The following is a 12,939-nucleotide window of genomic DNA, read 5'->3' as shown; positions in this document are numbered from 1 at the left end:
TGCGGGGGGCTCAGAAGCAGGTTTTCACTCCTAATGGAGGAGAAGCTGGCTCAAGTCCCTTCCAGAATGTTCCCAACACTGACCCCCGGGGTCCAAGTCCTGACAGCTACTCTAAGGAGTCCCGGACCTAGAAGGGGGCTCTCAGCCACACTGGCGGAAGGAAGGGAGGAAGGAAGGAGGGAGGAAGGGAGGGAAGGAGGGAGGGAGGGGGAGGGAGGAGGGAGGGGGAGGGAGGGAGGGGGAGGGAGGACGGAGGGGAGGGGGGAGGGAGGGGGAGGGAGGAGGGAGGACGGAGGGGGAGGGAGGAGGGAGGGGGAGGGAGGAGGGAGGGGGAGGGAGGAGGGGGGAGGGAGGAGGGAGGGAGGGAGGAGGGAGGGAGGGAGGGAGGAGGGAGGAAGAGCCACCTCACTTGAGGATACTCCAGCCCCCCTTGCTGTGGGCAGCCCTAGCTTCTTGCCAGAGCCTGGGGGACAGCGCCACGCTGCAAGCACGCACTCCAGAGAGGGACCGGCTGGGCCACAGGCCGCGGGGGCCTCGACCAGGTTAGGCTAGCAGAGGCCAGGCACGTGGCACCTCGCAGGAAGCAGCGAGCACAGAGGGTCAGAAGCCTCGGTTGCGCATAGCAGCCTGCACACACGTGGAGCGGCAAGGCAGCCAGCCCGTCTGTCGGTCCAGCTCATCCCTCCTCCTGCGCTGCGGCCCTGGAGCCCTCAGGGCCGGGCCACCATCCTGCCCGCCGGCCTTTCCACCCTGCGGCAGCCCCGCTGCTCCGGCTGAAGAGGACCACGCTCCACTCCCAGCCCTCCCGTCTTCCCCCATCTGAGCCTGGGTCCTCCACCCTGCTGCCCGCCACAGGCCCCCTGCCCCCCAGCCTCCCACGGCCTGGTGCCCCTGTGTGTGGTTATGCCCATGCCTACCCCGTCCCCACCGATGTCTAAGCTCCTTGCGGCTCAGGGCTTCCTGCCCGCGACGGGGCCACAGGGCCTGCCTGGGCCCGCCCCAGTGCAGGAGCATCTGTGCAACTCCTCCGCTCCCACGGAAGACTTCCTACATGCGTTAGGTGCGCGCTTAGTATTTGCAAAATTATAACCGACCAATCAGAAATGTTCAAGAGACAGGCTCCCTACCACCGCCACCGCCACGACTCCGCCACCCAAGACAGGCCGGTGGGAGCGGCGGGGGGGAGCCACCAAAATTTCTCTTCCCAAGTTTGCGGAAGACCCACAGCAGCCAACAGTGGCACGCGAACCAGCCGATGGTTGCTCCCACGAGGTCGCACAGCTCCGCCAACCACGGGCAGAACAGCACTCCCAGCGGGGAGGCCAGCTCAAGGCTCCCAGGCCCTAAGAGCTGCCCAACCGTCGCAAGCTCAAACACCGACCCAACGAAAGCGCTTGACCCACGCAGACAGAACACCTCGCAAACAGCAGTAAACTAACAGCTTGACCCACGCAGACAGAACACCTCCTAAACAACAGCAAACTAACAGCCTGACATTCGCATTTTTAAACACAGCGGACTCCAAAATGTTTACAGACGCGACCATAGGAAGGTATCATGTTAAAACTATGAGGTTGAATAAGAAATGATTAAATAACGTCATTAATTCCAATTTGAAACAAGCAGGGGAGCGGCTGGCCACCTGGAACACTGGCCCCCTGGGCGAATCCGGCGGAGGGACAAGCCATGCGCACCGGCTGGGCCCCAGGCACAATGGCCCCATTTGCCACTTGATGGCTGGGTGTTTAAGGCCCTTCTTCCTCTCTTCCTCTCTGCATCACAAAACCCACTTCAGTTGTATTTACTGTAGCTACTTAAAAGCACGTAATCTCCAAAATCAGAACCTAGAAGTTCCCAGATTGAGGCAGAAAGGAAGCAGGCAATCCCAGAGCACAGGCAGATACCCAGAAGGTGCTATGAGGCCAGAGGACCAGTCCACATCTAGGCTCTCCTCCCAAGGCCTTCGCTGTGCCGTGCATCCAGCCACACATTCGTTCATTCATTCAGGCACTGCCAAGCACTGGGCACAAAGCAGGCAGGAGGCCCTCGGGGCCCCTCCACCCTGTGGAGCCCCACCCCCCCACCACCGCTGGTAAGAGAGGTGACATTAAACCACTAATGTCGCAATGAGCTATTGAAATTACACAAGCGGATCCTGTTGGGAAGGAGTAAAAAGGATGTGAGGCCATGTTTAACAGGGGACCAAAGGCTGAGCTTGGACTGAGGGATCAGAGAAGACAGAGGTGAAGAGAGGAAGTTCCAAGAACTGGAAACAGTGTGTGCAAAGGCCCTGGGGCCAAAGGGGGCTTACTGGAGAGCAAGGAAGCAAAGCAGGTAGAGACTGAAGCTCAGCGAGAAGGACAGGTGCTATCAGACGAGGCAGGCCTTCCAGGATCCTAAGACATGACAGGGTTTTGAGCGTGGTAATGACGGGTACGGCTCTGCCTTGGTCAAGACTACATAGGTGCCGTCGGCAGCACAACCTGGGCCAGAGCCCGCCCAGACCCAGGAGGCCAGCACTGCCTTGGAGAGCTTACGAGAGTCAGAGAAACAAATCCCCTAAATTCTTCCAATGTTAAGCATGTGTATCAACTTACCAAGGACTTGGTTTTCCTCCTTTATAAATACTGGGGTTGAAGAGTATTTCCCCCCCATGGAAATATCAGCCTTTTTTAAAAAAGTATTACTATTGAAAAGTCACACAGGCTTACAGAAAAATTTATACAATACCAACATGTATAAAAAGACAATGAAAGTCACTCACATACCATTTTCCTGACACCCCAGAAGGCCACTGTTATCACTTTAGAGACCCAAGTTCCTAAAAAACAGAAGGGGTGGGTCCTGTTCCGGACCTGCTTTTTTCACTTAACACTTCTGCTGACCTTTGAGCCTGTGCATAGATTTCCACAGGATGAAAAGACCACAATGTATTTAATAAGTATCACCTTTATAAATAATGTAGCAATAACATCCTGTACGTATCTGGATATCCATGTGCTTATCATACCCCTTCCTAAGAATAAATTCCAATAAGTAAAATTGCTGGAACAAAAGGAATGACCATTTAAAAGTTTGACACATAAAACTTTTCTGGAGAGTAACTAAATAATTAATAATTAACAATAGCCAAAACTTACATTGTGCTTACTGTGTGCCAGGCCCTATTCTAAGCACTTTCCGTGTATTAACTTAAATTTTACAAAACCCATGTAAGATAAAAATTATTATCACCACCAAGAGGCACCACCAAACTTAGCCTGTGCTAACATGGTGGCATAAACAAAATCTTTCAGCTAAATCTCTTTATTAGTAAAGCTAAGTCTTTTTTATTATTAGCCACTGGGATTTGCAGATTTATGTGCTTTGCTCATCATGCAAGAGGGATGCTCATCCTTTTCTTATTGGTTTGCAAAAGCTCTTTACATATTGACTATTGAGCATATATAGGCATAATAAGTTGTAGATTTTTTTTCTCTGTCACTTAACCTCACTTATAGAGTCTTTTGACAAAGAGAATTTTCTTTAATTCTTATACTGTTAAATCTATCGATATTTTCTTTAAAGTTTCTGGCTTGGTGTTAAAGGAGAATGGATTAAGTCAGTGATTTTTCAAAGTTTCTGAAACTTTCTTCCAAGATAATCGTACAGACAAGAGTGAAGGCCAGCCTACTCTGGCTGAAGTGGACGTGGGGCACCAGGTGCCCTCCACTACCCTCACCTGCCCCCATGCAGCCTCAGGAGAAGATCCAAGCGTGGGACACAGCCAACCCCGGCCAACAGCATTGTTCAGATCCTTTCCAGTTCTACAATGCCACACACAGCAGAGGACAGCATGAGAAAGCCAGGATTATTTCCCAGACCCTACTGAAACACAGAATCACATATGACAGCTCCGACACCACCCAACGCAACACTAAAAGGTATTCCAAACTGTCCTCTTCTCAAAGAGGCTACACTCTCCCAAACGCCTCGATGGGCAATGCTGAACTTCAACTTCAAGACTGTCGGGGGCCCAGAAGCGGAGGCACAGAAGAGAGAGAATCAACATTTGGGACTCAACACTGCAAGGGGTACCAGATGCTACATTTTCATATCTGTCTCAGGTTCCTCCTCTGCAAAATGGGTGTGGTAGCAGCCACCTCCTGAGGCTGTGGAGAGAGAGAAAGGGGGTACACATGGCAAGTACTTATGTCAGCTTGTAGCCCCAAGTAGGTGCTCATTAAACAGTCGCTACTGGTCTATGTTACATTTACAGTTGACCCTTGAACTGCCTGGGGGTAAGGGGTGCCGACAGCCCCCACAGTGGCAAACCTGAGTTATCAGTCAGCCCTCCGTATCCACAGTTCCACGTCCCAGATTCAATCAACCACAGATTGTACAGTACTACAGTACAAACTGAAAAAAAGTGCACAGGTAAGTGGACCTGCACGGTTCAAGCCCATGTTGTTCAAGGGTCAACTGTACGAATATCATGATCTCCCCACCAGGAAAGAGGAAAACTAGTCTGGTTTCCACATCTGCTGCTACAGAAGCTGATCTGTCCCCACGGTGACGTGGAGGGTCGCTGTGGAGGCAGCCTGTGGAGGGCCCTGGCCCTTCCTCCCCAGAAGTGAGGAGAAGGCACGTCAGTCAGAAAAGGCAGCAGAGGCGCCACCCGCTCCCTAAACAGGTCCGCCCACCCCACCTCCTCGCTCACACAAGCCCAAGAGGAGAAAATGACCTTATGAACAGAACTCGCTGATCTTAGATCAGTGATGCTTCTCCCAAAAGAAACGTTCCGTGAACACACGCTGCTAAGGTGTGTGAAGGTGCAGCATCACTTCTGACACGGGGCCCCTCATCTGACTTGAACCAGAGATGCTGTTCCTTCCTCTAAGGCGAGGCCAGAAGCCCTGAGCCCACCGCACACCAGAGCACACGCGGACTGACAGTCCTGAGACTGAAACCAAGCCCCCTCCAGACTGGCTCCCCGGGCCCCACCCCAGGACCAGCGGGGGCTGCAACCACCAGGGCAGGAACTCGCCCTCTGCCTAGAACAGCGGGGGCTCAGGCTCAGCTTCTCAGGCCGCGGAGTGAGAGAGCAACCACAGAGGCGGGGCCGGCGTGGACCCCCAGCCGCACAGGCAGTGATTCTGGTCCAGGGACCCAAAGCCCGGCCACAGCCTGTCGCCCCGCGACCCCCAGTGGCAGTTGTCTCCCGTCCTCTGCATCTCCCACGCTCCCTCCCTCCATCAGGTATCAATCTATTTCTCATGGTAGGTTCCGAGTGATGAAAACCCAGCGTTTTCAATAGAGAACGGTATGGACGAATTCTCCAGGAGTGATGAAATGTTTCTTCTGCTCTGGCAATTACGACGGCAGAAAGTCGCCTTTCCTCGGGTGCCACCCCCAACATCAAAGGATGAGAATTCAAAGCTATTCATGCTGCATTGAAACCTCACAATGCAGCTGGAAAATGGAAGTCGATTACTGGACATAAATATGCAGTAGTTAAAAGGAAAGAGTTATAACGAAATTCAACTGCAGCTACCCCACAATGTGCGGAAACTTCCAGAACTAGAGTCCTCCTGGGAAACGTCAAGAGGGGCATCCTTAGAAAGCAGGCTTCTGACCACTGAGTCAAGATCTGCACTCAGGTGGCACATGGCCTGGGTGCCATGTTGTCTTGTCCATCTGGCTCCAGCAACAGGGCCCAAGGCCGCTGAGAACATGGCATTGAGAGATTTTTATTTTGCATGGCTGTGAAGCCGCTGGCCACAGAACAGTCTCTCTTGGCTCAGGGCTGCTTAGGCCACATCTGTCCTTGGTCCCTAGGCCTCGCAGGCCTCCGTGTAGACCACAGCCATCCGCCCGCGCACACACCCCCGGCCCAGGGCTCTCCCGGGGGCACGCTCGCTGCCAGCTCCCCTCAAAGGAGAGAGAACTAACCCTAAAGAGGGCAGTGTTACATCTGCCTGCCGCATAAATCCTTCTCCTTTTCTAATTGATTACTGCTCTCTTTAGGAAGGTACGTGATCTTTAAAATAAAAGCCCAGAACACAGAAAGCTCTAGGAGTCTAACAATGTGTCAGGGTGTGTGTGTTTAAGGCAGGAAAATACTTCCCTCCCACACAAATGTGAGTTCTGGGGAAAGATGCCACGGATCCAAGGGAGGAGAATATCTGGGAAGGCTTCATGGGTCTTAAAAATAGATAATTGAACACAGATTTTAGAATTCTCAGGAGCTACCTGAAAAAAAGAAAAAAAAATGAAATCTCACATATTTTTGATATCCAAAACTCCATTCTGATGAAACTTCTAAGAGGGTGGCATTTTGCATTTCCAATTATAATAGAGTAATGGTGTTGCCATAGTTACTGCAAAATTCTGCAGTAACTTTTGTTGCTTTGTAATTGCTGTAGTGTATATTTGTGTACAAGCAGCTGAGTTTTGTTAATTCAATCCCTCTCCCTCCCTCCCCACCCCGCCCGCCCAATCACCACCACCACCTTTCCTGGCCCCATCCAAAGCACAGAATTATCAGAAGAAACTCAAACTCCAAGCAACCACCATCATATTACAAAAGAAAAAGTGAAACCAGGCCAAGGTGCAAACCCACCAGTATCCCCCCAATCTTGCTGGGCTGGCGCTGGGCGAGGGCTGTTTACATGTTTACTCCCAGACCTCCTGTGCTTAGGTGGTCTGTGGGAATAAACAGAAAAGCCTAAATAGAGAAAAGAAGGGAAGCAAAGTAACTACACAGGCCCTTTCCTCCCTCACCGAGGGCAGGCAGAGCCGCTGCAAGCAATTAGGTAGGTCTCCACAGTAATGCAATTAGGATTTAGTTAAGAAAGTCATTAGTTTTAAAATAACTTGAGTTTAATTTATGCAACACTTTATTTGAAAATTGTGTCACAGCAGGTCAATTTACAACATGCAATAAAGGAAACATTCATATCAGCTGCTGCAAGTTATTACAAATTTTTGATGTGCATTAAATGAGTACACTGGGTTCCACCCCCGGCCTTTCCAACTGATACGCACGATCTCCTGCTATAACAGTGTCAAATAATTCAACGCTAAATGTAAATACGAGATAATTTCCTTCTAATTCCATGGTGTGTGCTTGCAATGCCGGGAAACGCGGCTCCCGTCATCTGGGCAGGACGGGGCCGCAGCTCGGCCTGTGGGAAGCCTGCGGGCACCCATTCGGGTCGTGGACACCCCCACCCCTGCCGTTCCGGTCCGGGGCACACACCAGGCGACGGCGCACCCCGCCCGCCAGCCCCGGGAGGGACGTTTTTCTGCAAACTCACAGCCTCGACAAAGTTACATAAACGGCGCCCGCCCGGGCTCGGGAGCCCCCGGCCCACCTGCCGAGGGCTCGGCCTGGACCGGTGCGGACGCCCGGGGCCCGCCGGCCGTCCTGCCCCCGCCCCGCGGCGGCCCTCGCCGGCCGGGGCTGCAGGGGAAGGTCCGGGACGGGCTCCGGCTCAGCTCCGGACACCCGCGGGCCGGCGCCACGCGCGGCCTGGGCGCACGGGCCGGACCGGGCCGGCCGGGCGGACCCCGGCGTCCACCTGCCGGGCCGGGCGGCGGGGGCGTGGAGGCCGGCGGGCGGCCTGCGGGCGGGCGGGGGGCGGACAATGGCCCGCGGGCCGGGCCGGGGCAGCGCTTACCGCGGCGGCGGCGGCGGCGGCGGGCGCTCTAGCCCAGCGCGGACGCTCCGAGCCGCATCTCCTCAGCCTGCGCCGCCACCACCACCACCACCGCGGGCGGCGGGCGGGCGCTCGGGCGGCGGCGACAGCGGGGACGCGGCCGCGGCGCGCCGGGCCCAGGCGGCTGAGGCGGCGGCGCGGGCGGGCGGGCGGCGGGCGGGCGCGCGGGCTCGGGCGAGGCGGCGGCGGGGACGGTGCTCCGCGGCGGCGGCCCCACAACCTCCCCTCCTCATTCACAAAAAATTGACCCACGTTGAACCATGATGCTGCTCCCCCCGCCAGCACCGAGCCGAGCGCTGATAGGCCAACCCCGACGCCCGTCAGCCGCCCCGGCCCCGCCTCCCCGCCGGCGGCCCTGCAGCCATTGGCCGCGGCGGCCTTGCATCACCTCCCCTCTCGGGCCCCTCCCTCCCGCCCGGTTTCTAATGAAGAGCTCGTCAATTACGGCTCGGCCCCGCCCTCCGCCCGCCCTCCCCGGGTGCCCGGCCGCCCTTCCATTGGCCCGCTGGGGCTGTGGGTACAGCCCCGCTTGCGCCCGCCCCTCGGCCCGCGGCAGCCAACCGCCAGGCCAGACGCCCTATGAAAGGCAGGGATGCTCCACCCCCCGCCCGCCTTCCCGTACCCGTCCCGATCCCCATTGGCTACCGGAGCTGCCAGTCCCAGGGGCGGGGCTATCAGAGGACGCGCCAGGCGCCAGGCGCCAGCCGCTGGGCGCTTGGCGGTTGAGAAAGTGCAGGGAGCCTGGTCGGGTGGTGACTGTAAACACGGGCCTTGGCAAGCCCCACTCGCAGCCCCCAGAGAGCTGCCCCGCGCCGGCCCATTGGTCAGGACTGCGTGTCTGCGCGCCTGCTTGGCCCAGGCCGGGGCGCAGGCTCAGGCGGGGAGCCGGTAGGGCCCGGCCGCGGTCTCCATCTTGGGTACTGGCAGTGGTCACGTGGTGCTGCCTGCTCCCGGAGACGCAGGGGCGGTGCGAAGGGCGAGTGCGCAGGCGCGGCGGGCTCCGCCCTGCCCCGCGGCGGGAACGCGGCCTTTGGGGTGGGGGGCCGGGCCGGTTGGCCTTCCCGGAGGGCGTGGGGCGGGCGCAGCGCGCCTGCGCCGGCGGGAGGGCCTGGTCTGCGCGAGCGCGCTGTGGGCGTGAGTCCGAGTCCGAGTTCCTCGGCCCGGGGCGGTGGCGAAGGTCGGCCCCCTAGGTGGTCCCAGCCGCGTCCACGCCGCGCGGGGGTCCCGGCCGGCCCGTTCACCCCCAATGCTCAGCATTTGAAGGTTTTGTGCTAAGTGACCGCGTGGTCCCTCGCCATGCCCTTCGGAGATCTGTTGGGCTGTCCCCCCGGAGGGCGTGGTGGGGTCTCCGGTGACCACCCCCCTGGCAATTCCTTTTACACGGGGGTGTGACGCAGCCTCCCAGCCTCTGGGCGCCTAACGCTTTTCAAGATCCCGTGTGTCCACCGAGTGGGGAAAGCGCTGACTGCGCGGAGTTGTGATGCCCCTGGAGCAGCCCGTCCTTAGTGTCAGACCTGCGTGGGGACAGCCCTGCCGGGGGATGCTGGAGAATGTAGTCTCCGGAGAATAAAAGGCTAGGGCAATGGTGTTCAAACTGCCGCGCTTTGGAACTGTTTTGTTTGTTTATAAAACACTTCCTTTAATAGAAGTGCTGTATGGGATCTATGTTTTAAATTGAAATGGTTCTAGAATTAATTTGCTTCCATGAAACTTGATACCATGCAGGAGACTGGAACCTCAGGATGTTTCACACCACTGCTCAAAAATCTTGAGATTGAACAGCCAAATTTTGTTAAATATGTTGTCTCTTAACTAAAGCTGCTTCTTTCCCAGAAAGCAGAATATGGGGAACTCATTTAAGAGCTGCATCCCAGGGTGTTTTTTCCCTCAGATATACAATGTTCTTGCATGACAGGCTCTGTATCATGAACCCAGGGACCAGAATTGTACTGAAGGCCATATGCAGGCAGGCCAAATAGAACACGAACATTACTTATCTTGAGAACTTGGTCATGAAAGAAGAAAAAGCGGTGGAGAAACTTCCAGAAGTGAGGAGGTTATCAGAAATTGTCTGCTGGGTTAAGGGAGAGTCCTGATCTGACACCCTCTGCTCATTGTTACATCGAGAAAAAAGGCGCTGATAAACCTTCATCACTGATTGACTTAAACTTGAGCTTTTACAAATTTCACGGCCCAAGTGCTTTTTCAGAAGAGAAAAGTAGAAGCCATTCTGTTTTAATAAAAATCACTGCTTTGTGTTATCTTCTTTTGTTTTGTAATAAGGAAATTTTGATTTTTTTAAGCTCTCCAAAACTTAAAGTCGTATCGGAGAATAGGCCAGTTTAATTATCGATCTTAGAATAATCCTAGAGGCAAACAGAGCTGAAACGTGATGGAGTATCTGACAAAGTCGACCTGTAGGATGCCGGCAGAAATGTGAGGTTCCTTAATTGTGAGGGCCTTTCCTTATAGAAATGAGCAGAGATTAATTTTAATATTCTTGATCAGTGATTCTTGGAGGAAAAAATGTGGTTATATGGATTTAAATACTATTTTCAAAAGGAAAATGGACAATTTTGCAATATGTATAATATCTTGAAATAATAAGTAATGGTTAGAAAACCTTGGGCATTCTAAGTAGAAATGCCTAAGATAGCTTAACTTTGAAGCAGATAAATGGTGAATTGCAGATTTTTAAAACAAAGACATAGCTGAAGAAAATGACCACTAGTGACCTGGCCAATGATGGAAGCAGTACGCTAATCAAATTTTCATGGAAGGTGAAATAAGATCAGTGGCTGAGAAGCATTTAGATGATAAAAATTAAGGTACAAAGTTATTTCACAGATTATTCAGTGTGTACAACAATCGGGAGAAAATACAGGGGAAATGCTGCCTGTGCATCTAGTAAAACTCAGTTAATGAGTACAAAATGAGAGAGACATGCCTGCATAAAAAGTCCCATGAAGGAGGAGATCTGGGATGTGGATCGCAGGCGGGATTAATTAAAAGGTAGAATCCTATCCAGAGAAATGAGTAGGCCCCTAGTCGGTCTCCCCTGAAGTCCTAAGAGCTCCTCCGGGGGAGTGAGGTATCTGGGAAATGTCGGGCCCCGATGGGGAGAAGACCCCCAATGCCCTTTTCTGGAGAAGAGGACCACGGGGGCCTGGGTGGCTGTGCGGGTCTGCAGGTCTCTGAGGGGCCGTCTGGCCAAAGGAGACCTGTTCACAGCCAGTAAGAAGAACTCAATATGACAGAGGTCTGCACAATAAAAGGGTGGTCTCTAACACTGCGGCTGAGGGCAAAGGGGAAGTGACAGCTGGAACGCCAAGTAACATCCCCTTGAGGCATCCTACAAAGGCATTGTGCAGAGTTCCAACTCGAAGGGTTTTGTTTCAGAAGAAAACGAATCCCAGTGTTAATAGAATGAAACAAATCCTTCGATCAGAAATAAAGATAGACCCAAAGACTCAAAAAAATTTTTTAAATCTTGAATTAGAAGTTCAGCAAAGTGGCCAATTATAAAGATACAAAAAATAGACAAACTAAAAAACCCAGTAATTTTCAGATATACTAAACAATAGTTATAAATGTTAATATTTATAAATGTTAATATTTATTGAGCATTTGCTATGTGGCAAGCATTGTGCTAAGCACTCGATATGCATTAGAAACGCATGATGGAAGATTCCCAATCTACATTAGCAAAAGAACATTTTCAATACCTAAATGTAATATGACATCCCAGTGGAACTTCGTGGGAATTGACAAAATGGTTGAATAGTTCAGCTGGAAGGATAAACATTTGAGAACAGCCCAAAAGAAGAGTAATGAGGGAGAAACTGTGCTCCCAGAAAGCAAAACATATTATCCAGGCTCCATAATGACAACTACATGGTCCTGGCTGAGATTGATGGAAAATGATAGAAAGTAAAGGAATGGCCCCAAGCAAGCAGAAGAACTCCATCAGATATCCAGCCAGTAGGTGCACTCTGTGCGAGTACCGTTAGCTAAATATTTTGAACATCACTCCTGTAAGGATTTAAAATATAATAAAGGCAGCTTTTCAAATCAGTGAGAAAACAGTGTGATAGAACCCTTGTTAATAATTTGGAGAGAAAAGAATAATGTTGGATTCCTACCTCATCAAATGGAATAAAGATTTAAGTGTTAAAAAATAAAAGCCATAGAAATACTAAGAAAAAGCTGTCAGTGGACATCTGTATAGGGTTACGGAATAGAATACCACCAACAATTGTAAAGGGGAATGTTGATAAATTTGACTATGTTACAATTAAAATTTGGGGTACAATCAGCAAGGAACTAGATAAATCCCAATTGCAGCATATTCATACAAGGGAATATTACTCAGCAATAAAAAAAGGGTGAACTACTGATACAGATGAATGGATGTCAAATACATCATAATAAATGCCTGATACAAAAGATTATATACTCTATGACTCCATTAATATGAAATCCAGGAACTAGCCTAAAGAATCTATAGGGATGTCAATCAGAAGCCTGGTCCTCTTTGAGGGTGGGGGGCAGGCAGAGGACCGACTGGGAAACCTGGCGTAAGAGAGCTCTCCAAGGCAATGGAGATGACTGTACATACATCTTGACTGGGGTGGAAGTCACTTAGCAAAACTCATGGGATTGGAGAGCTGTGCCTTTTATAGAGAGATTTTAACCTCAAAAGAAAAAGTGCTGGTTGCAGTAGCTGCCCCCCAGTATGGGGGTGGGGTGGGGAGGAATGGAACCTCTTGCTGCATTAAAAACACAAATAAGTTTAAAAGACAAATGATTGGAAGGTCACCATGTTTCAGAAAAGCTTGGTCCCCTTCACAGGTAAGCAGCTTTCAAAGAAGAAAAAGCAGGAAAAAACCCATCCAAAAGCAGGATGGGCACGACAGGAAGAGGGAACACAGAAGGAGAAATGCCCGGGAAACAGGACAAAAAGCTCCACTCCCTAATAATAAGAGAAGCGTGACGTTTTATCTACCTCCGTGATAAGAGCAAATGTGAAGAAGTAAACACTGTTACACGTTTTAACAGCGGGTGTCAACGGGGAGAAACCTTTAGACAGCTACCAAACTAGACACACAAATAAACCTGAAAAGTTTGCGTATCCTTTCGTCTCATGACTCCACCTCTAGAACTTCATTCTAATGAAATAAACATGGATGTTGATAAAGATTTAGCTAAAAGTGTCCGACATTGATTGGAAGATATATGG

The 12,939-nt window shown here is 52.0% G+C and overlaps 1 protein-coding gene across 4 annotated transcripts in view; it reads right to left on the bottom strand.

Moving 5' to 3' along the window:
* HDAC4 (histone deacetylase 4) overlaps positions 1 to 8,401 on the bottom strand; it is a 287,553-nt gene extending 279,152 nt beyond the window's left edge. For 2 of the 4 annotated variants that reach the window (XM_060301612.1, XM_060301615.1), the window contains exon 1: positions 7,662 to 7,797. The gene's annotated coding sequence lies outside the window, so the exon portion shown is untranslated. Of the gene's footprint in view, positions 1 to 7,661; positions 7,798 to 8,345 lie in introns of those variants that run through there. The other 2 variants (XM_060301614.1, XM_060301613.1) reach the window with 2 other exon arrangements.
* Between the last annotated feature and the right edge of the window lie 4,538 nt (positions 8,402 to 12,939).

The sequence above is a fragment of the Globicephala melas genome, chromosome 7, assembly GCF_963455315.2.
Source record: "Globicephala melas chromosome 7, mGloMel1.2, whole genome shotgun sequence".
NCBI lineage: Eukaryota > Metazoa > Chordata > Mammalia > Artiodactyla > Delphinidae > Globicephala > Globicephala melas.
This window is presented reverse-complemented; position numbering and strand designations above follow the sequence as displayed.